The 22,318-nt window shown below is 41.9% G+C and overlaps 2 long non-coding RNA genes across 2 annotated transcripts; both read right to left on the reverse strand.

Moving 5' to 3' along the window:
- Window positions 1-1,218: 1,218 nt before the first annotated feature.
- LOC311232513 lies at window positions 1,219-7,839 on the reverse strand. Its single transcript, XR_014619961.1, has 6 exons — window positions 7,606-7,839; window positions 7,283-7,411; window positions 5,615-5,678; window positions 4,575-4,839; window positions 4,250-4,378; window positions 1,219-2,278 (listed from the first exon to the last, which is right to left on the reverse strand). It is a non-coding gene; the product is annotated as an uncharacterized lncRNA (long non-coding RNA).
- A 9,781-nt stretch (window positions 7,840-17,620) lies between these two features.
- LOC311232519 lies at window positions 17,621-21,296 on the reverse strand. Its single transcript, XR_014619962.1, has 3 exons — window positions 21,178-21,296; window positions 18,334-18,437; window positions 17,621-17,747 (listed from the first exon to the last, which is right to left on the reverse strand). It is a non-coding gene; the product is annotated as an uncharacterized lncRNA (long non-coding RNA).
- Between the last annotated feature and the right edge of the window lie 1,022 nt (window positions 21,297-22,318).

The following is a 22,318-nucleotide window of genomic DNA, read 5'->3' on the forward strand; positions in this document are numbered from 1 at the left end:
TTAACAACGTACTGCCACCTACTGCATGTGGAGTGTGGGGCCATGTACAAAGAAAATGTACAACAGATAGAGAACATTTCCGAAGACCGAAATGCTTCAAATAGAAATCAATAAAGAAAAAAATTATGAATTACTAAATCATGAACTGCTGCTATACAAAAAACTGCCCCAATAAGTGATTCAAATGCCAAGCCTCTTATATCCTCATACTATGATCCCTCAATTTGTATGAGCAGTATTATGTGTTTAATTATGTGTAAGACATTTTGGTTCTCTATACATCACCTTTGAGGAAGCAGGAACAACCTGGATACTGTATATAAGACCTTGATAAATAGTCTACTGTAGACCAAAGGATTTGAAAGAATTTGATAAATTGCCATACATGCTGTGGCTAGAGTATAAAGCATTATTGGGCAATCCATAATTTGGAACCATGCTGAAGAACTGTGACTAAGATATATCCAACTATTATCATTATTAGAGGTGAACCAATACCACTATTTACTCACCAAGTACAAGTACCTACTTTTGAGTATCAGATATGAACACTTGTTATTGAAAATCTTTGACAGCTACTTTATTCTGTAGTCAAGTTTTTCTACAAACACAGTTTCATCTTTATGTTTTAATCTAACTAACCAACCTCTATTTTTGTATTCAAATAAGACACATATTTGTTTTTTATTATCTTTATCATTGTGCTTATTGATGCGATTAATCAATACAGAGTACAAGAGTTTTAGCCATCAGCGATCAGACTGAAACCCAATACTGGTGTTCATATTCCGGGGACCTGTAATCATTACAACATACAACATTTTACTGTACAAAAGTTTGTGTAAAAACCAAAGGTTTTCAAGGTTTTAAATGGAAAATGTGTGTAAAAAGTAAAACGTTTAGAAGAAGTCTAAAAAATTAATATTAAATTAAATACAACAATGTTATGGGATCAGGTAATTATAATCAAACATAGGCCTGTTTCAGACCTGTATTTTCAGAGTTGCCAAAACCAGGGTTGATAAGATATTTTGGATGTGTTTTTATTTTTATTTTTTTAAACTTAAATTTTTATTGAACACTCATAGACATACAACATATACAATAACATCAATAACACAACAGTACAATGATGTAGGCCCCTTGAGCTCGGCTGCGCTCATCTTCCCAGACCCCCGCCAGAGGAACCTCCCACCCTCCCCCCCTAGAAACCGGGCTCCCCCGCATCCCAGGTCCGTCCCACGCGGGGTCCAGCACTCAGCGACACGGGCATCTTGAATCTGATTGGGCCCGACCCATTGGATGTGTTTTTGAAAGAAACAGGTGTGAGTGTATTTGAACAAAATAATATTTAGGTGTTGCCCACAATATGGGCAAACACACAAAACTTTAACACTTACACTTAAACATTTCACTACCACACTACCAAAGGGTTAACCCTTTCACTGTGACAATACAGAAGGTTAAACCTTTCACTGCCACACGACAGAAGGTTAACCCTTTCACTACCACACCACAGGCGGTTAACAGTCTGTAGTGTGGTAGTGAAAGGTTAACCTTCTGTAGTGTGGTAGTGAAAGGGTTAAAGTGGGTAATCCACAAGATCCTGTTTGTTTTAGCGACATCTATTGGTGATAAGCAATCACTGCTGTTGAGTTTTTGTGCCGCATGGACTTGCTTTCCCTTTTGATAATCCATGCTAACTACCGAGTTATAGGCTCTTCACATAGGATAGCACTGCTGCACTCTGAAACACATCACCTCTCGTGTGTCACGTGATTTCTCCGGGAATGTCCGTAGATGTAGCATGCATCGTGGCTCATTACATCACTAAATGTATGAGGTGTCCCAACATTGACAATTAGCGGCACAAATTTAATACCACCCAGTATCTGGGGTGAGAAGAATCAAGAATACTGTAGCGAATTCAGGGAGCAGCTGGGAATCGAATCCATGTCACCCAGACTACAGGCGACAGCGCTAACCAGTCAACTACTAAAGGGTCTGACCAGTCAGCCAAGGGGGTAGCGAGTCTAGGCATCCGTGGTCATTACAATATCATTACAATGTCATTACATTCCCCTCCTTCGGGAAGCGTGTCTCTGCATCTCAGCTATCAGCTCATTCACGCCTCGGGGCACACGCTTTTCCGACGGCCTCGCGGTCCACCATCCCGCTTCCGACACCAATGTAGTGAATTCAGTTATTAACAATTAACAAGTTACAGTAGCTGAGGTGATCCTTCTTTCTGATGGGCCTCCAGCTGCCATCAAAACCGCTGTGGGAGGCAAGAATGAATGACTTTATTTATATAGCACCCTTCACAGCACAAATGCACAGGGTGCTTTACACTACAGCTTAGTATATAAAAACAAAAAAACAAAAACAGAAATAAGAAATAAATGACAACGACAACAGACAGCAGTTAAAAAACAGTGAAACCAGATAAAAAAAAGTAGAATAAAAGAATTTAGATAAAATCATCAGTCACTAATTAAAAACAAAACTATAGGAACAGTGAGGACAAGAAAGAGTGCCTATATATGTGTGACCAAAGGCCTGTCTGAACAAATGTGTTTTTAGTTGGTTTTTTAAAAGAGTTTTCAGAGGGGGCAGTTCGCAGGTCCAGGGGGAGAGCGTTCCAGAGCCTTGGTGCCGTCACCTCGAAGGCTCGATCACCCCTTGTTTTGAGCCTGGACCTGGGGACCACCAGGAGGTGCTGATCGGCAGATCTGAGTGAGCGGGCATTGGTGTAGGGATGGATGAGTTCAGTGATGTAGATAGGGGCCTGACCGTCATGGACATGTTCTGCAACAGAACCCTAACCCCATCAGCGCTCGCTCACTGTGGGAGGCAAGTGTGATATATGGTACTCGGGTTCGATTAAGAGCAGCGTGTTGAAGAGTGTTGTGATCGACTAATGATGTCTGTGGTGCATTCCTGACCCGACTCTCACTAAACCTGTTGCTGTGGCTACCAACTGAGCTTGTGTGTGTTGTCAAGTTATTGCTATACGGAACCCAGCCAAAACTACAACAGCAAGAGCACCGTCATGGACACGTTCTGACACAGAATGCATATTAACTAGGGGTGTAACGGTACACAAAAACCACGGTTCGGTGCGTACCTCGGTTTTGAAGTCACGGTTCGGTACGCGTGAATATTTTAGGCAACCAACTTGCGTCTAGCCACCCCCCCGCGGTGACAGGCAGCATTATGTAGCCGTAATTCCCCCTCTTTTAACATCGACGGTTAGCTCAACTGGTTCGCCGCCTTGCTGTGGATCCTGCGGTGTGTTGGTCACAAGTTCGAATCCCTTCATTTTTTTTTTTTTTTTTTTAACGTGCATTCTTTCGCCGGTTAAGTTTAGGCATTGTTTCGGAGTTGGTTAAGGTTAGGGTTAAGTTTAGGCATTGTTTCGGAGTTGGTTAAGGTTAGAAAGGTTAAGTTTAGACGCTGTTTCGGAGTTGGTTAAGGTTAGAATGTGTCTTAGAGCATGGCAATATTCTTTCGGAGTTGGTTACGGTTATGGTTAAGTTTAGGCATTGTTTCGGAGTTGGTTAAGGTTAGGGTTAAGGTTAGGCATTGTTTCGGAGTTGGTTAAGGTTAGAAGGGTTAAGTTTAGGCGCTGTTTCGGAGTTGGTTAAGGTTAGAGTTTGTCGCAGAGAATGGCAATAGAATGCAGCCTATTTCCGCACTGCCGCTCTCTCGCGCTGCCGCGGTCACATGGGCGTCGTGGCCAATCAGAGAAACGCTGAACACAAGTTGGTTGCCTAAAATATTCACGCGACCAGGAAGGGGATGCTGGAGAATGCTGCTGTAGTAACAGTGAGCTTACCTAATGCTGGAGGATGCTGCTGTAGTAACAGTGAGCTTACCTAATGCTGGAGGATGCTGCTGTAGTAACAGTGAGCTTACCTAATGCTGGAGGATGCTGCTGTAGTAACAGTGAGCTTACCTAATGCTGGAGGATGCTGCTGTAGTAACAGTGAGCTTACCTAATGCTGGAGGATGCTGCTGTAGTAACAGTGAGCTTACCTAATGCTGGAGGATGCTGCTGTAGTAACAGTGAGCTTACCTAATGCTGGAGGATGCTGCTGTAGTAACAGTGAGCTTACCTAATGCATTCGCGTTGCGTGTGCCCTGGCGCGTGAGAAATATGGGGGTTACCCGTCGGTAGTGTGATAGTAAAGGGTTAGCCTTCTGTAGTGAGGCAGTGAAAGGGTTAAGGCTTGGAACTTTCCAGTACCTAGCGGGAGCTTAGGCGGCGTTTGGAACGCGCTTCCCGGTTCCGCATTCTGGCGCCTTTCGGGCGGCGGTGGGCGCCCCGGCTGGTGCGACGGCGGTATACCTGCCTATATTTTGTGCGGTGACCGCACTACAGAGAGAGAAACACAGAGAGAGGGAGAGAGAGAGAGATGCTAAGATTATGTTGTATTCATCGGAATCAGATATAAAATGGAATATATAAACTAAATTAAAATAGCATAGAATATAGGACAGGGCTGTACAATTGTGCAAATTCTTGTCAGGGCGAAAAGCCTCTGCCCAAGAGGGTGACAATCTGTACCTACCCATCCGACACGCCTCTTGCCTATCATGAAGAGGCACTTGGCTAGTTTCAGCCCATTATCGGCTGCAATGCCGATGATGGCGGCGGACCGCCATGGATTTTCCAGCTTATACCACGGCCCGTAGTGTTCGTCCAGGCGGACCACAGCCGCCCGAGCCTCTTCCACAGGATTAAAGACCGGAAAAGCCACAACACGGCCTCTCTTCAACGTGTTGTAGATTTTTATCCAGATGGAGAAGGCCACCCTCGGAAACCACAGCGGAGAACTGCAGATTGTATAGCATAGCATCATTGTACATGTACATCTTGTAGCCACATGATCAAAACAAACACATTTCACGACTCCCACACCGGGAAGAATTACAAGATCAGATCGCTAATAACATGTAATTCCACACACATAATATATTTATTATTCTGCCCATGTAAAAAATACTATATCGGACAGACATTCCGCAAATTAAAAATCAGATTGAACGAACACAGAAGCAATATAAAGCGGACCGACATTAATTCCCCTGTGGCACGACATTTTAACGAAATGGATCATAAAATCAATGACCTCAAGTGCATAGGTCTAGAGATGCTTTTTCTTAATAGAAGGGGTGGTTAACCATGAACAACTTCTTTTACAACGGGAATGTGTATGGATTCATCGGCTCAAATCTATGTATCCATCTGGGATGAATGAAGAATGTAATAAAATAAAATAAAATAAAATAGTATAGCATGTAAAAATAGAAGTCACGTACGTAGACAGTGTTCAGTATATACATAATGTACAATGTTCGATGCAGAATAGTGACTGAGTTACCATACAATATACAATATAATACGCAATATACTAATATACAATACTATATAGTGCAGTGTATTGTACCCATTCTGCAATCTGTTAAATAAAGTTTTTCATTCATTCACTCAGCTCGATTTCTTAAGCTAGCGGCAGCGTTAGATTGATTGATCGATAGATTGAAGTCAGTTGTCTCGTTTTTCGAGTTATATACAAAAAAAATACAAATGTTGCATAAATTAACTTACATCATGTGTAGATCCAAGAGACTCCGGATACCTGCTGCATCCATCGGATACATGTACATCCTCGCTAAATAGAACCAAAAGAAGAGAGCACATTGGTCCAGTCTTAGCTGCTTAACTAACATGTACAGTTAACGAACAAGGAATCAGTCTTGCTGCTGATGCAGGGCTCAACTGTGCGACTAATAATATATAGAAGAAGAAGAAGAAGTCTTTATTTGTCATGCAGATTTAACACACACGAACATGCGATGGGCGACCCACAGGAACACACACTCGCACATACTTTATATACTGTGTGTTGTTGTAGCCACCGGTTAATTTGCGGTAAGGGGAGCTTATTATTCCTGCCTTTTTGAGGAGCTTGTCGCGGCTCATGCGCGCGCTCGGCCAATCAGAGCAACGCTGAAGGACAAGTGGGCTGCAGAAAGTATTCACGCATCCCGTCATCCTTTCCCCCAAGGGCAGCTGGGAGCAGAGGAGCTGCAGCGCGCGCCTCGCCCGGGGGCCTGAATGCCTTCTACAACAGAACTGCGTTTCCGCGTCTCTGATTGGCCAGGTCATTTCTGGTCATGTGACATGTACGCCCAATCGTGGGACCGCAAGTTTCTACACTGGTTAAGCTTAGGTGCTCGTTCGAAGTTGGTTAAGGTTAGAAAGGTTAAGTTTAGACGCTGTTTCGGAGTTGGTTAAGGTTAGAATTTGTCTTAGAGCATGGCAATATTCTTTCGGAGTTGGTTAAGGTTATGGTTAAGTTTAGGCATTGTTTCGGAGTTGGTTAAGGTTAGGGTTAAGTTTAGGCATTGTTTCGGAGTTGGTTAAGGTTAGAAAGGTTAAGTTTAGACGCTGTTTCAGAGTTGGTTAAGGTTAGAATGTGTCTTAGAGCATGGCAATATTCTTTCGGAGTTGGTTAAGGTTATGGTTAAGTTTAGGCATTGTTTCGGAGTTGGTTAAGGTTAGGGTTAAGGTTAGGCATTGTTTCAGAGTTGGTTAAGGTTAGAAGGGTTAAGTTTAGGCGCCGTTTCGGAGTTGGTTAAGGTTAGAGTTTGTCGCAGAGAATGGCAATAGAATGCAGCCTATTTCCGCACTGCCGCTCTCTCGCGGTCACATGGGCGTCGTGGCCAATCAGAGAAACGCTGAACACAAGTTGGTTGCCTAAAATATTCATGCGACCAGGAAGGGGATGCTGGAGGATGCTGCTGTAGTAACAGTGAGCTTACCTAATGCTGGAGAATGCTGCTGTAGTAACAGTGAGCTTACCTAATGCTGGAGGATGCTGCTGTAGTAACAGTGAGCTTACCTAATGCTGGAGAATGCTGCTGTAGTAACCGTGAGCTTACCTAATGCTGGAGGATGCTGCTGTAGTAACAGTGAGCTTACCTAATGCTGGAGGATGCTGCTGTAGTAACAGTGAGCTTACCTAATGCTGGAGGATGCTGCTGTAGTAACAGTGAGCTTACCTAATGCTGGAGGATGCTGCTGTAGTAACAGTGAGCTTACCTAATGCTGGAGGATGCTGCTGTAGTAACAGTGAGCTTACCTAATGCATTCGCGTTGCGTGTGCCCTGGCGCGTGAGAAATATGGGGGTTACCCGTCGGTAGTGTGATAGTAAAGGGTTAGCCTTCTGTAGTGAGGCAGTGAAAGGGTTAAGGCTTGGAACTTTCCAGTACCTAGCGGGAGCTTAGGCGGCGTTTAGAACGCGTTGCCCGGTTCCGCATTCGGGCGCCTTTCGGGCGACGGTGGGCGCCCCGGCTGGTGCGACGGTGGTATATCTGCCTATATTTTGTGCGGTGACCGCACTACAGAGAGAGAAACACAGAGAGAGGGAGAGAGAGAGATGCTAAGATTATGTTGTATTCATCGGAATCAGATATAAAATGGAATATATAAACTAAATAAAAATAGCATAGAATATAGGACAGGGCTGTACAATTGTGCAAATTCTTGTCAGGGCGAAACGCCTCTGGCCAAGAGGGTGACAATCTGTACCTACCCATCCGGCACGCCTCTTGCCTATCATGAAGAGGCACTTGGCTAGTTTCAGCCCATTATCGGCTGCAATGCCGATGATGGCGGCGGACCGCCATGGATTTTCCAGCTTATACCACGGCCCGTAGTGTTCGTCCAGGCGGACCACAGCCGCCCGAGCCTCTTCCACAGGATTAAAGACCGGAAAAGCCACAACACGGCCTCTCTTCAACGTGTTGTAGATTTTTATCCAGATGGAGAAGGCCACCCTCGGAAACCACAGCGGAGAACTGCAGATTGTATAGCATAGCATCATTGTACATGTACATCTTGTAGCCACATGATCAAAACAAACACATTTCACGACTCCCACACCGGGAAGAATTACAAGATCAGATCGCTAATAACATGTAATTCCACACACATAATATATTTATTATTCTGCCCATGTAAAAAATACTATATCGGACAGACATTCCGCAAATTAAAAATCAGATTGAACGAACACAGAAGCAATATAAAGCGGACCGACATTAATTCCCCTGTGGCACGACATTTTAACGAAATGGATCATAAAATCAATGACCTCAAGTGCATAGGTCTAGAGATGCTTTTTCTTAATAGAAGGGGTGGTTAACCATGAACAACTTCTTTTACAACGGGAATGTGTATGGATTCATCGGCTCAAATCTATGTATCCATCTGGGATGAATGAAGAATGTAATAAAATAAAATAAAATAGTATAGCATGTAAAAATAGAAGTAAAAAGAAGTCACGTACGTAGACAGTGTTCAGTATATACATAATGTACAATGTTCGATGCAGAATAGTGACTGAGTTACCATACAATATACAATATAATACGCAATATACTAATATACAATACTATATAGTGCAGTGTATTGTACCCATGAGTGAGCTTACCTAATGCTGGAGGATGCTGCTGTAGTAACAGTGAGCTTACCTAATGCTGGAGGATGCTGCTGTAGTAACAGTGAGCTTACCTAATGCTGGAGGATGCTGCTGTAGTAACAGTGAGCTTACCTAATGCATTCGCGTTGCGTGTGCCCTGGCGCGTGAGAAATATGGGGGTTACCCGTCGGTAGTGTGATAGTAAAGGGTTAGCCTTCTGTAGTGAGGCAGTGAAAGGGTTAAGGCTTGGAACTTTCCAGTACCTAGCGGGAGCTTAGGCGGCGTTTAGAACGCGTTGCCCGGTTCCGCATTCTGGCGCCTTTCGCCCCGGCTGGTGCGACGGCGGTATATCTGCCTATATTTTGTGCGGTGACGGCACTACAGAGAGAGAAACACAGGGAGAGAGAGATGCTAAGATTATGTTGTATTCATCGGAATCAGATATAAAATGGAATATATAAACTAAATTAAAATAGCATAGAATATAGGACAGGGCTGTACAATTGTGCAAATTCTTGTCAGGGCGAAACGCCTCTGCCCAAGAGGGTGACAATCTGTACCTACCCATCCGGCACGCCTCTCGCCTATCATGAAGAAGGCCCATTCTCTCTTTAGTCCAAGGCGGTACCCAATCCTCATGATGGCGGCGGCCCGCCATGGATTATTGAGTTTATACAACGGCCCGTAGTGTTGGTCCAAACGGACCACAGCCGCCCGAGCCCTTTCCACGGGGGAATTATACTTTGGAATAACTTTGGGATACCCATCCTTCAACTCGTAGTATATCCTGATCCAGATGGAAAAGGACACCTCCGGGAACCACAGCGGAGAACTGCAGATTGTATAGCATAGCATCATTGTACATGTACATCTTGTAGCCACATGATCAAAACAAACACATTTCACAAGTTTTTCATTCATTCACTCAGCTCGATTTCTTAAGCTAGCGGCAGCGTTAGCTTGATTGATTGATCGATAGATTGAAGTCAGTTGTCTCGTTTTTCGAGTTATATACAAAAAAAATACAAATGTTGCATAAATTAACTTACATCATGTTTCGTCTCAAGAGACTCAGGATACCGTCTGCATCCATCCGATACATCCTCGCTAAATAGAACCAAAAGAAGAGAGCACATTGGTCCAGTCTTAGTTGCTTAACTAACATGTACAGTTAACGAACAACGAATCAGTCTTGCTGCTGATGCAGGGCTCAACTGTGCGACTAATAATATATAGAAGAAGAAGAAGAAGAAGAAGAAGAAGAAGAAAAGAAGAAAAGAAGAAGAAGAAGAAGAAGAAGAAGAAGAAGAAGAAGAAGAAGAAGAAGAAGAAGAAGAAGAAGAAGAAGACTTTATTTCTCATGCAGATTTAACACACGAACATGCGATGGGCGACCCACAGGAACTCGCACTGTGTGTGCGATGATGAAATGTTCTATGCACTTCCCATCCCGTCGGCGTGAATACTTTCGGCAGCCCACTTGTCCTTCCGCATTGCTCTGATTGGCCGAGCGAGCGCATGAGCTGCGACGGGCTCCTCAGCCAGGCAGGAATACTAAACTCAGCTTAAGCTCCAGGAGAGAGGAGAGGCTGAAAACCCGCAGTTCTTGCCTGACTGATGGGAGCCGAATCCCGGATCCGATTTTTCTGATGAATACCCCCAAAACATCGAGGTCCCGAATGCAATTTATACAAATGGAAGTATTGATTACGCCGTAACGAATCATTAAAAAAAATACCGTTAACTGGAATATGTTGTTTCTTTACACATATGTTAGATTATGTAATTGGTTTGTCATGACAAACCAATAAAAAAAATCGCGAATTAACCGGCGGCTACAACAACACACAGTAACTACATACATCATTGTTTACAATGAACGGTGGGGCCATCGATAACATTGTGCATTGTTGTTGTTCTTACCTTATCTACGTAATATTAATTGATGCACCCAAACACCTGACTAAGTAGAATAGAATATAGAAGTACTTTATATACTGTGTGTTGTTGTAGCCACCGGTTAATTCGCGATTTTTTTATTGGTTTGTCATGACAAACCAATTACATAATCCAACATATGTGTAAAGGCACAACATATTCCAGTTAACGGTATATTTTTTTTAATGATTCGTTACGGCAAAATCAATACTTCCATTTGTATAATTTGCGGTAAGGGGAGCTTATTATTCCTGCCTTTTTGAGGAGCTTGTCGCGGCTCATGCGCGCGCTCGGCCAATCAGAGCAACGCGGAAGGACAAGTGGGCTGCCGAAAGTATTCACGCATCCCGTCGTCCTTTCCCCCAAGGGCAGCTGGGAGCAGAGGAGCTGCAGCGCGCGCCTCGCCCGGGGCCCTGAATGCCTTCTACAACAGAACTGCGTTTCCGCGTCTCTGATTGGCCAGGTCATTTCTGGTCATGTGACATGTACGCCCAATCGTGGGACCGCAAGTTTCTACACTGGTTAAGCTTAGGCGCTCGTTCGAAGTTGGTTAAGGTTAGAGATTGTCTTAGAGCATGGCGATAGAACGCCTGCCCTGATTCCGACGGTTAAGCTTAGGCACTCTTTCGAAGTTGGTTAAGGTTAGAGTTTGTCTTAGAGCAGGGCGATAGAACGCCAGGTAGTTTGCAGGCTGTTAGACCCGGAAATAGGCGCAGAACTTGCTGTCCCACGATTGGCGCACATGTCACATGACCTGGCCAATCAGAGCGCAAAACTCGAACGCGGAAACGCAGTTCCGTCGTAGAAGGCATACACGCCGCCCGGGGACCAATCCAAGTGCTCTTGTCCATCTTATCGTCACGCCACGCGACAGCGTTAGCGATCTGTTGTGCATGTTTTTCCATTGGGTTTATCTTATCGGGAGGGGAAACCCAGGGATTAAAGCAAAAAAAAATCTCCTGACTGAACTTTTTTCAGGCCAAGTCTATTCTTATTTTAACCTCCACTGTATTTTTTTTAATAGTGTTAGCGTTTTAAGGGAGCCTACTTGTAGAGCCTACTGTCCTGACTGTGACTGTGGTTGTTGTGCCAGGCAGGGAGTAGAGCCATATGAAATCCGTTTTATTTTTTTCTAAATTCCATTTTATTTTTTCCCAAATTCAGTTTTTTCCGTTTTAATATTTCAGAATTCTGTATTTTGCTTTGTACGCTCATTTTACCATCAGAAATAGTGTCTAATAAGTGGGAATGAATAAATGTCCACAATTTAATAAGATATAACAGTCCATTTAATAGGGTTGTCTTAAATACTTCGAAGCTTCGTTCGATGGGCATGGGATTCGAATATGAAAATAAATTTTGATTAAAAAATATAAATGATATATATATATTTTTTTGCAAAATCAACTCTGCCTCTCTTTGTTAACTACAACAAGCAATGCTGTTTGTTATTTAAGATGAGGTTGGACTCGGCACTGACAGATTTGTGTTCATTGTGCTGCTTTTATAAAGCCTCAAATGATGGCTTACAATATTTCATGAAAGCAAAGTGTTTTGTTTGTCTAAGATTTAAAAAGGTTTAAACTTTACAGCACTGACAAAGTTGAACAAAGTGCTGTACAAGTCCCACAACATTAAAAAAAAAAATTATATATTTTTTTTTTATTTACAGTTGATTCCATTTTTATTGCTCAATTCCGCGATTCCGTCCGCGATTCCGTGATCGCGGATTTCATATGGCTCTAGCAGGGAGGCTGTGTGCTGGAGAGCGTGAATGCAAGTCTTGTGGCTAGCTTCTGATTGATGGCGAGCTAGCACCCTTTTCCCATTACTTTGAACCATGAACTAAAAGGCTTGTTATCATACAAACAAGGGACTAAACACGTTATGCCACAACAATGTGGAACGCCCTACCCACAGCCGTAAAAGAAATGTGAATCCTCAGTGTTTCCTACAGGATTTAGTTAGACTGTGGTGGTGGGTGAACCTCTGCCCCTCCAGAGGGGTCCGGGGGCATGCCCCCTCTGATTTTTTACGTTTTAAAGTTAAATGCATCAATCTGGTGCACTTTGAGAGCAAAATTAAGAGGCTAGATCTATGATGATCTTTGTGCTCAAAACACAAAATCGACTAGACAACCCTAGGCACGCGTGCCTGCATTTTCATAGGCACAGGGGGCAGCATTATAATATAAAAAAAATATATTATTGTGAAATATTTTGTACTGTTGTCGCATTTATCTTGTTGAAATCCTCCCACAGGTTCTTTTTACTACCACATATTTAATTGAGACCTTTTATTTGTTCATTATTTCAATTTAGCTGGAAATACATTGCTACATCATTCAGTAACATTTGCAGAGCCTTATAACAAAAACATTATTACGGTCACCATTGTGACCAGTGGGATTAATCAACAAATTGTATTATTTATTTGTCTATTTCATTGAACATTGCACATGTTAAAAGCCATTTTTTTTTACTCAAAATGTGAGTATTACCAAGTCAACTTGTGTTCTTAAAACAATGACAATAAACATAGTTTTATTAGGTTGAAATAATGTGGTTGTGTACTTATTTTTCTGTTAACTTATTATGGATTGAAAACTGAAAACCTTAATGCACAGTAACTGAACTCAATATTTTAAAGTTTTGGTAACTTATTATTATTATTTTTTTACAGTGTAGTCTTGCGATCAATCAAAACTTATTTACACGATATACCTCACATTCACCCTCCATTCACATCCTGGTGTTCTCCTGGTATTCTCCATTAGGCCTGTAGGTGAAGCTATGACAGCACACGTACAGTACACACACCGATGGTGTGTGATGTGTCCAAAAATTAATGGGCAAATGTGAGTGAAATGGTCGCACTGTATGCAGCTGTTTGTCTGTATTGCATTCCCCCTCCCCCCAACTCAGATTTAGGGTTGATACAACCATCATAATAATATTGTTAATAACAATAACAATAATGATGTAATGTAAAAATTATCATTAAAAAGACCTGATTATGAGAAAAAAAAATGTACGATGCATGGAATATTGTTGAGGCACACTAGTTACAACTATATTTCAAACAGGCACTCCATGTCAAAAAGGTTGCTGACCCCTGCACTAGAGCAGTGATTCCCAACCTGGGGTCCGCGGACCCCCTGGGGGTCCGCCAGGGGGCGCAGGGGGTCCGCCAGACCACAGATGATTTGAGGTATTTTTTTTTTTTTAGATTTTTTTTTTTTTTTTATCATCAGAAGCATGAATAGTCTCTCCACTACAATAAAAAATAAAGATAAATAAATAAACATCTAGACATGATTTTTTAACGTTAACAGTAGGCTACCGGGTAGCCGCTAAAACGCGAATCAGTTGACTATCACTTTCTGTAGCTAGCCTAGCACGCTAGTTCACTTTCTCGGCTCGTCTGCAGTCAGCCGCCAGAGGCGAAAATGTGTGACAAACGAAAAGGAGATGACGGCAGCTCATCTGCAAAAAAAGTTAGGACCTACAGCAATCGTGAAAATTACATCACCATGGGCTTCACTGAGGGACCAGACAAACGACCTGAGTGTGTGATTTGTGGAGAAAAGTTGGCAAACTCGAGCCTGAAGCCCAGCAAGCTGAAGAGACATCAGGCGTCTAAGCACCCAGAAACCGTTGGGAAGGATCCAGACTTTTTTCGGAGGAAAGAACAGTCTCTCAAGGCGAACAAGCCTGTTGATGTTAGAGTAGCGTGGAGCAGGGGTGGCAGTGATTTACAGAAGGCTACCGAAGCCTCCTTTGAGTGTTCGCTTTTAATTGCAAAAGCAAAGAAACCGCACAATATTGGCGAGCAGCTCATCAAACCAGCCTGCATCAAAATGGTTTAGAAACTGTGCGGCCCACAGGTGGCGGATAAACTAAAATCAGTACCACTCTCGAACAATGTAGTGAAAGACCGAATTGATAAGATGTCAAGTGATTGCGAGAAGCAGCTGTCAGAAAAGCTTAGAAAGGGTCCATTTGCCATACAACTTGATGAAACTACAACTGTCGCAGACGAGGCTGTGCTCATCGTTTATGTGCAGTATATCGAGGATCTGAAGCAGGACATTCTCATGTCAGTCAACCTTACTACCACCACTCGAGGTGAGGATATTTTTACTGCAGTGGATTCTTACTTCATTCAACATAAATGCAAACCGTTCACCATTAGGGCCTGATTTGAGAGGATGAATACAGGATTTGAATATTGGCCAAAATTTTGAAATACATATGGTGCAAGATTAGATTTGTTGATTGAAGTGGGTCTAATTATGATGCATATGCCTGTGTATAAGCAGTTTGTTATTAAAATGACAAAAAATGTATTAAACCCAGCTAGGACAGATTCTCTCTGCTACTGATTGGAATTTCCTGTCTCATATTTAGTTTAATTTGTTGCATTGATTTGTTCCATAAATGCAAACCGTTCACCATTAGGGACTGATTTGAGAGGATGAATACAGGATTTGAATATTGGCCAAACATTTTGAAATGCATATGGTGCAAGATGAGATTTGTTGATTGAAGGCACAAGTCAAAGAAGCATAGTGGGTCTAATTGTGATGCATATGCCTGTGTATAAGCAGTTTGTTATTAAAATGAAAAAAAAAAAAGTATTTTATGGTATCTTATTAGGAGGGGGTCCGCGAATTTCATCAGAGATGTTTGGGGGTCCCTGGGGGGAAAAAGGTTGGGAACCACTGCACTAGAGCATACATTTGAGCCATCAAAGAAATTAAGCAAAAGTGGTTGCCTGTGTTGAACTAGTTTATTTTTTAGAAGAAAAAAAATAGACTGGATTACTATTACGACTACTAACAGTGCCAATACTATTGAAACATCCCTATTGGCAAACTTTATATATTATAAAAAAAACTAAAAAAAAAACTAAAAAAAAAAAAATGTATATCAATTAAAATATTATATAAATATAATCAAATAAGACGGAAATCAGTCTCAAGACGGAACGCTTTAATGCCTGCATATAGCTTCAATCGCAGTAGAAATAAATATCAGATCAACGCAAGCTTTCATATATAGTGTCCTTACCTGGTCTCTGAAGTAATGAAAAAAAACGAATCCAATAATCTCATCGCCATTCCAGTTATCCACGGCGATCGTCCCTCCGACGTTATTGGGCATTGCTCTTCAACGGGCGGGCGGGGTCAGTTTTCCAAGCCATCCCTATAAGCGTGTGTTTTGCCGTAGTGTTTAGGACCCTCCCCCACGCCCGCAGCTCGGTATAGAAAATAAACTAACCCATTTCTAACCGGGTGCATTACTGGCCAAAGGCGTTAGAGGGCGGTAGGGGTGGACGGTATGGTCTAAAATTTATATCACGGTATAATTTGAAGCATAGACGGTAACGGTATATATCACGGTATCATCGTTTTTGATTAAATTTTTTTTTTTTTTTTTTATATAATTTTTTTTTTTTTTTTATATAAAATATATATATTATATAATTAGACTTGTACTTGTATTATCTGCGAGACATCGCCACCACGCAACAAGCTCCACTGTCTGTGTGTACATTAGTAGCCTCTAGCTACGGCCAGGATTCTCCGGAGCTGCAGCTGGACCTATACTCGAGTAGCCTCGAGCTACGGCCAGGATTCACCGGCGCTGCAGCTGGGCCCTAGTATTGGTATAACGTTAAATCACATTCACAAGCCCTCAGCTCGAATACGCATCGAATCAGTGTTATAAGACATTGATATCAGGAGCTATCTGTAGCTACTGCTAGCCGGATATATAACGTTAATACAACGCCTCAGTGAATTATTTAGTTCAATGGGACATTTCGTTTTGAACGGTGAACTAACTTGTGTTAACGTGAGCTAACGGCTAACGGAGCTATCATACACGTCTACTCTCTACTAGACTTGATGGAGCGTTTGTTGATGTCAGGAGCTATCGGTAGCTGGCCGACTAGATACCGTTCGGTTAGACAATGCCTCATCATGTATTAAACTAAAAGTGAATAGTTGACTGGGTCATTTTGTAACGGTAGCTAAGCTAACGTTAGCTCAGGGAGACGTCCCGTCCCACTAGACTACTAGAGACCCGTGTTTACATGCGTGCGGGAGGGGCTGGCACGCCCACTGCGCGAAGCCTCCTAAATAACTTTTTCCAGTTCGCACATATCTATTATCTATGACTAATTCTATCTATTTTTAGGGGCAAATGCGAGTGAAATAGTCGCGCTGTGGTTACATGACGTCATTGCTATTTTAGAGCTGCACTACCGGTTACACGGTATAGGCAAAATCCATACCGTAGAGCAAATTCATACCGTTTATACCGTATACCGTTTATACCGTCCACCCCTAGAGGGCGGTATAATACCGTCTGCCAGCTTAGACACACTCAGAACAGTATGCACAAGGTGCCCCGCTGAATTATGAATGGATATAGATAATAAAAGAAATACCGTGACAGAAACGTAGATCTACGTTTTCCGGCACTCAACGAACGGATGACAGAACCGTAGATCTACGTGAACGGCACTGAAAGTGTTAACAGTGTTCAGTCAGTATCTGCTGTTCTGCTGTTGATGGCAATAACTGGAATGGATTATCAAAAAACACTCAAACAACGCTCTCTTGTGGCTTTTCCTGTGGTTTATTAAAGCAAAACACACCACAGGGCTGGGCGATATGGCCTAAATATGATATCACGATATTTTCTGACCTTTCGGCGATACACATCACAATGTTTTTCCTTTTTTCCCCAAACAATTCTTTATGAGGCGAGTTTGCAAGCTAACATTAAAGACAAAAGACCCATGCATTTAGCATTTTTATATTATATATTAGATTATTGGATTATTAGATTATATATTATTGCATATATTTAGCATTTAGTTTTTTTTTATTATATATTAGATTCGATTTAGATTATATATTGTAACTATTTATTGTAGGGTAAATACAACTGAGGGCATACATAGTACTTAAGTCTTATTAAAAAACTGTTTAAAAATAAATGAACCACCACACTCACACATGACGACTAATTTATTTTCTTTAATTGTTACATTAGATATAAATACTGATATTTTTTATGTAAATCTACAAACTAGTAGCTTATAACTGGTAATCGAATGCTTTTGCATACATTTATATGAACTATTCCACTTACCAATGGCCAGGTGAAGCCTGTGCCCAAAACACTGGAGTCGAGTCCACTTGTTCAAAGCCAAGGCTTTGACAACGTTGGCTGTGCTGTCTTTTCCACGGTTGTCAATTGAACCATGTCCTTTCCTTATGGCTATGTGGAACGTTACCGCATCTGTGAAACGGACGGGGTTAAAAGGAACGTGCCGACATTATGGGAAAAACGCACTTACCGTCGTCTTTTCTCCAGAGTTATACGAGAAGATAGATGCCAATTTACTCCATCGGAGGATATTCATATTCCAATGAAGGATTACCTTGGATCCCTTGCAGACTGCCAGCATAATGGACCTCCAAAGGAAAGGAACACGCCAACATTATGGGAAATGTGCTCACTGTATTCTTCAGAGTCAGACAAGAAGGTAGATACCAATTTCTTCTGCGTTCAGTAGAAAGCTATCCGGCTGCAAGCTAGCCTAGCTTAGCACAAATTAATAGGAGTGTCCCAATACGGACACTTCTCCCAAAGTTTTAAGCTAGGCTAGTGGTCCGTTTCCATTCATTTGTGCCAAGCTAGGCTAGCAGGCAGGCATATAGCTCTCTAACTGAACACAGAGGAAACTGGTATCCATCGACTCTGGAGAAGGTGGTAAAGCACGTTTCCCATAATGTCGGCGTGTTCTTTTAACTCCTCCGTGTCAGTCGATGAGATCACAGAGGTCTAAGGAGCTTAATTCCATCAACTATGTGGAAACACTTACGATGTCCTTCTTATTCCGGCGTAGCTGCGTGGCTCTGTGTCTCCTGTCCATCTTCCTCTGATCCTTCCTCTGTTTTTTGGTAAGTGCCGTCACAGACACTCTACCTGTGGGCGAGCCATCACAGGGATTCCATCACTACACACCCATTTGAGAACGAATCCATTCCATAGAATTGTTTTCATGTACCGTCGTGTTTCCATACATATAAAACACTAGTGATCAGGGGAGGAAATTAGGCCACTTTACTCGCCAAATGCGAGTATTTTTTACGTTTGGCGAGTGATTCATGAAGACCACTCGCCAGTCTGGCGAGTTGACAGTGCCACGAGAGCACTGCACAAGACCCGCGGACATTATAATGTTTAATAAAAGTTCCCGCAGTACTGGCCAACCCGCGGACATATATAATGTTTAATAAAAGTTCCCGCAGTACTGGCCAACCGGCCCAACCCGCGGACATATATAATGTTTAATAAAAGTTCCCGCTGTACTGGCCAACCCGCGGACATATATAATGTTTAATAAAAGTTCCTGCAGTACTGGCCAACCCGCGGAAATATAGAATGTTGAATAAAAGTCCCGTGGTACTGGCCATCAGTCAAGGAAGCACTCGCAAACAGATAACGTTAAACACAGAAGATGGAAAACAGACAGACTGAGCAACGGGGAACTGCATCCAACCCTAGTACAACTCTCGAGTCCAAGGCAAGGACACATTTAAATTACAGAGGTGTATGTTAGTCTATTGCGCACCGGACTACGACGTAAGGTTAGACATTTTATTTCATGCTCAAAAGCCCCTGGCTTGCACATCGCAGTCACGAAAGGGGCTAGCTCAACCAGTGCACAACAGCAGACCACTTGACGGTACTTCACAGCACTGTCGTAAGGCCACCGTGCCGTCTTAAAGGCACAGTGAACACTCGGATGCATACACAACATTGACGTGGCTTGACAACCGAGGTTCAAAGTTAACTTGATTGACTGATTGAAAACTTTATTAACAGATTGCAGAATGGGTACAATACAGTACGGCTCAATACACACAAACAATTGTTAAGGGGATGCAGACCAGAGAAAGACTTTCGTCTTGTTTACATCAGGGTCCCCCATTTTCAATTCATCATAACATATGACATACACGACATACAGATAGACAGTACTGCTACATCTATACATTTCACATCTATCTATCTATACACTTCACAACATACTTCGGTTTTTTTCTTTCACTGCCCAACCCAGTCCAACCCAGCATCTTTCACTGCCCAGTTCAGCCCAACCCAGTCCAGAATAGATCCCTCTTTCATGTTAATATGTGTTATGCTAATATTGTGAAGAGTAGAGACTGTTATTAATGTTTTATGCTAATAAATATTTTAAAGAGTAGAGACACGGTGTGATTATTACTATGATTGAAAATCAATTTAGACGAAGACATACAAAGAAGTAATTATCACAATTAGCGATTTTTTTTGGCTGGTAAAAAAAATCAGATACTCGCCAGTTGGCTGGTAAGCCAAAAAGTTAGTTTCCTCCCCTGCTAGTGATGCACGATATATCGGCCGCCGATATAATATCGGCCGATATGGCCGTTTTTTTACACATCGGTATCGGTCCGATATCAAGATAGGGCCGATATTAAAAAAAAAAAAAAAAAAAAATTATCTTTTTTTTCTTCTTTTTACATGTTTTGGCCTTAAATAGTTTCAAAATATCAGTCATTTCTGAAAATAAGTTACAAAAGTAAAAAAAATTATGCGTTTTGGAAAATAGCTCTTTATTTGATTATCATAAAAAAGTGTTTTCTATACAGAGATATCGACATCGGTAAATATCGGTATCGGCCAGAACAGCAATATTAATATCGGTTATCGGTATCGGCCACAATTTTCACATCGGTGCATCACTATAAAACACTCTAGATTAATAATAAATTAATATAGGTATGGAAACATTATACGTATACAATTTTCTAATTGTAGTCATTCATTCATTGTAAGCATTGTTGTTATCACATTTTCTTTACAGAGTTCATGCGTAAAAAACGAAAATAGACTAAAGTAAATATCTACGTTAACAGAATCACAACCTTGAAGTTACTTTCAGAATTCCTATGTAATACACCAGTAAACCTTAGTTGTAGGCAACATGACAGCAGCATACATAGCCCACTAATAGCCTACCTGTCAACAGGAATTGCGACACAGACTAAATATGGACCTATGATGAATTGAAAATGGGGGAGCCTGATGTAAACAAGACGAAAGTCTTTCTCTGGTCTGCATCCCCTTAACAATTGTGTGTATTGAGCCGTACTGTATTGTACTCATTCTGCAATCTGTTGAATAAAGTTTTCAATCAATCAACAATATCATTTGTCTCGGGAAACAAGAAGTTGCTATGTAAACATCGCAAACGTGTTGATTGCCTTTATGTGGGTATGTTGTCTTTTTTTTTGGGCATGTTGGTGATATTGCCCAAAAGGTTGCTAATATTATTGCTCACTGTAGTGACGCCACAGCTCTAGCAGCGTGACGATAGACCCGGTGTGACGTCATGCAATAACAATGACAGTACATATGTTACTCGTTACAGCAGCAAGGACGTCAGCAGTCACTGCCCGACAGGATACTTAGAGTAGACTCAGTAGATCTACTCAGCAATCTAATTAATTACAGAAGTCACAGCAGCACAGCGATGAAGAACTTGAGCTATTTGTGCCCTCGGATAAATGAACACGTGTGTCTGCAGAGAGGCGATGCGATGGGCATCGGTCATACCTTTGAGATCTACAACAAGCTAGTGTTGTTGGATCTCCGCCTCGAACTAGAAAATACTTACCCTTGTTCTCTCTCTCGACTTCACCTTTCGTCCGATGCTTGCCGTGTTTGTGACCTTTGTTTTTCTGTTTGAAAACGCCGGCTCTATGAGCCTGTTGTTCCCATAGATATGGTTGTTCCTCCTCCGCCGCCATCTTCACCATGTGTGGAAAAGGCTATTTCCTGGTTTTTCTTCTTCTTCTAATACATTTCCGGCAATATGGGCGCTTGTTGCCCTCCAGTGTTCAATTCGTATTTAGTTTTTTTAACAATTGATTGATTGATTGATTGATTGATTGATTGATTGATTGAAAAGTTTATTAACAGATTGCAGAATGGGTACAGTACAGTACAGCTCATTACATACAATTGTTAAGAGGATGCAGACCTGAGAAAGACTTTCGTCTTGTTTCCATCAGGGTCCCCCATTTTCAATTCATCATATGACACACATGACATACAGATAGACAGTACTGCTACATCTATACATTTATGACATACCAGATTTTCAAATACAGTACTGTTTGTGATACTAAAAAAATCCAGAAGAAGAGTATATACATTTGACATAGAAACTGTGCATTGGGGGAGGTTGGGTAGGTGGGGTGGGGCTGTACATTGGAGGTGGGGGGGGGGGGGGGGGGGGGTTGGGTAGGGGGGGGACGACACTGTACATTGGAATACTGACATACATTTGACATGGAAACTGTACATTGGAGGAGGTTGGGTAGGTGGGGTGGGGTTGGGTGGGGCTGTACATTGGAATACTGACAAAGCCATGCTTGGTCTTTATTGTACAACTGGGTTAGGACATTTGTACTGCCACCTACTGCATGTGGAGTGTGGGGCCATGTGCAAAGAAAATGTACAACAGATAGAGAACATTATCCGAAATGCTTCAAATATAAATAAGAAAAAAATTATGAATTACAAAATCACGAACTGCTGCTATACAAAAAAACTGCCCCAATAAATGATTCAAATGCCAAGCCTCTTATATCCTCATACTATGATCCCTCAATTTGTATGAGCAGTATTTATGCATCAAGCCAACAGTGTGTGAACAGTACCCCTGCATACTGTAAAAAATTATTATTTTAAAAGATCAGCTTGGTGGCATGTTTATCCAAAGCAACTTACATGTTTTGTACAACAAGACAGCG

This window comes from Notolepis coatsorum (genome assembly GCF_963971535.1).
Source record: "Notolepis coatsorum genome assembly, chromosome: 1".
NCBI lineage: Eukaryota > Metazoa > Chordata > Actinopteri > Aulopiformes > Paralepididae > Notolepis > Notolepis coatsorum.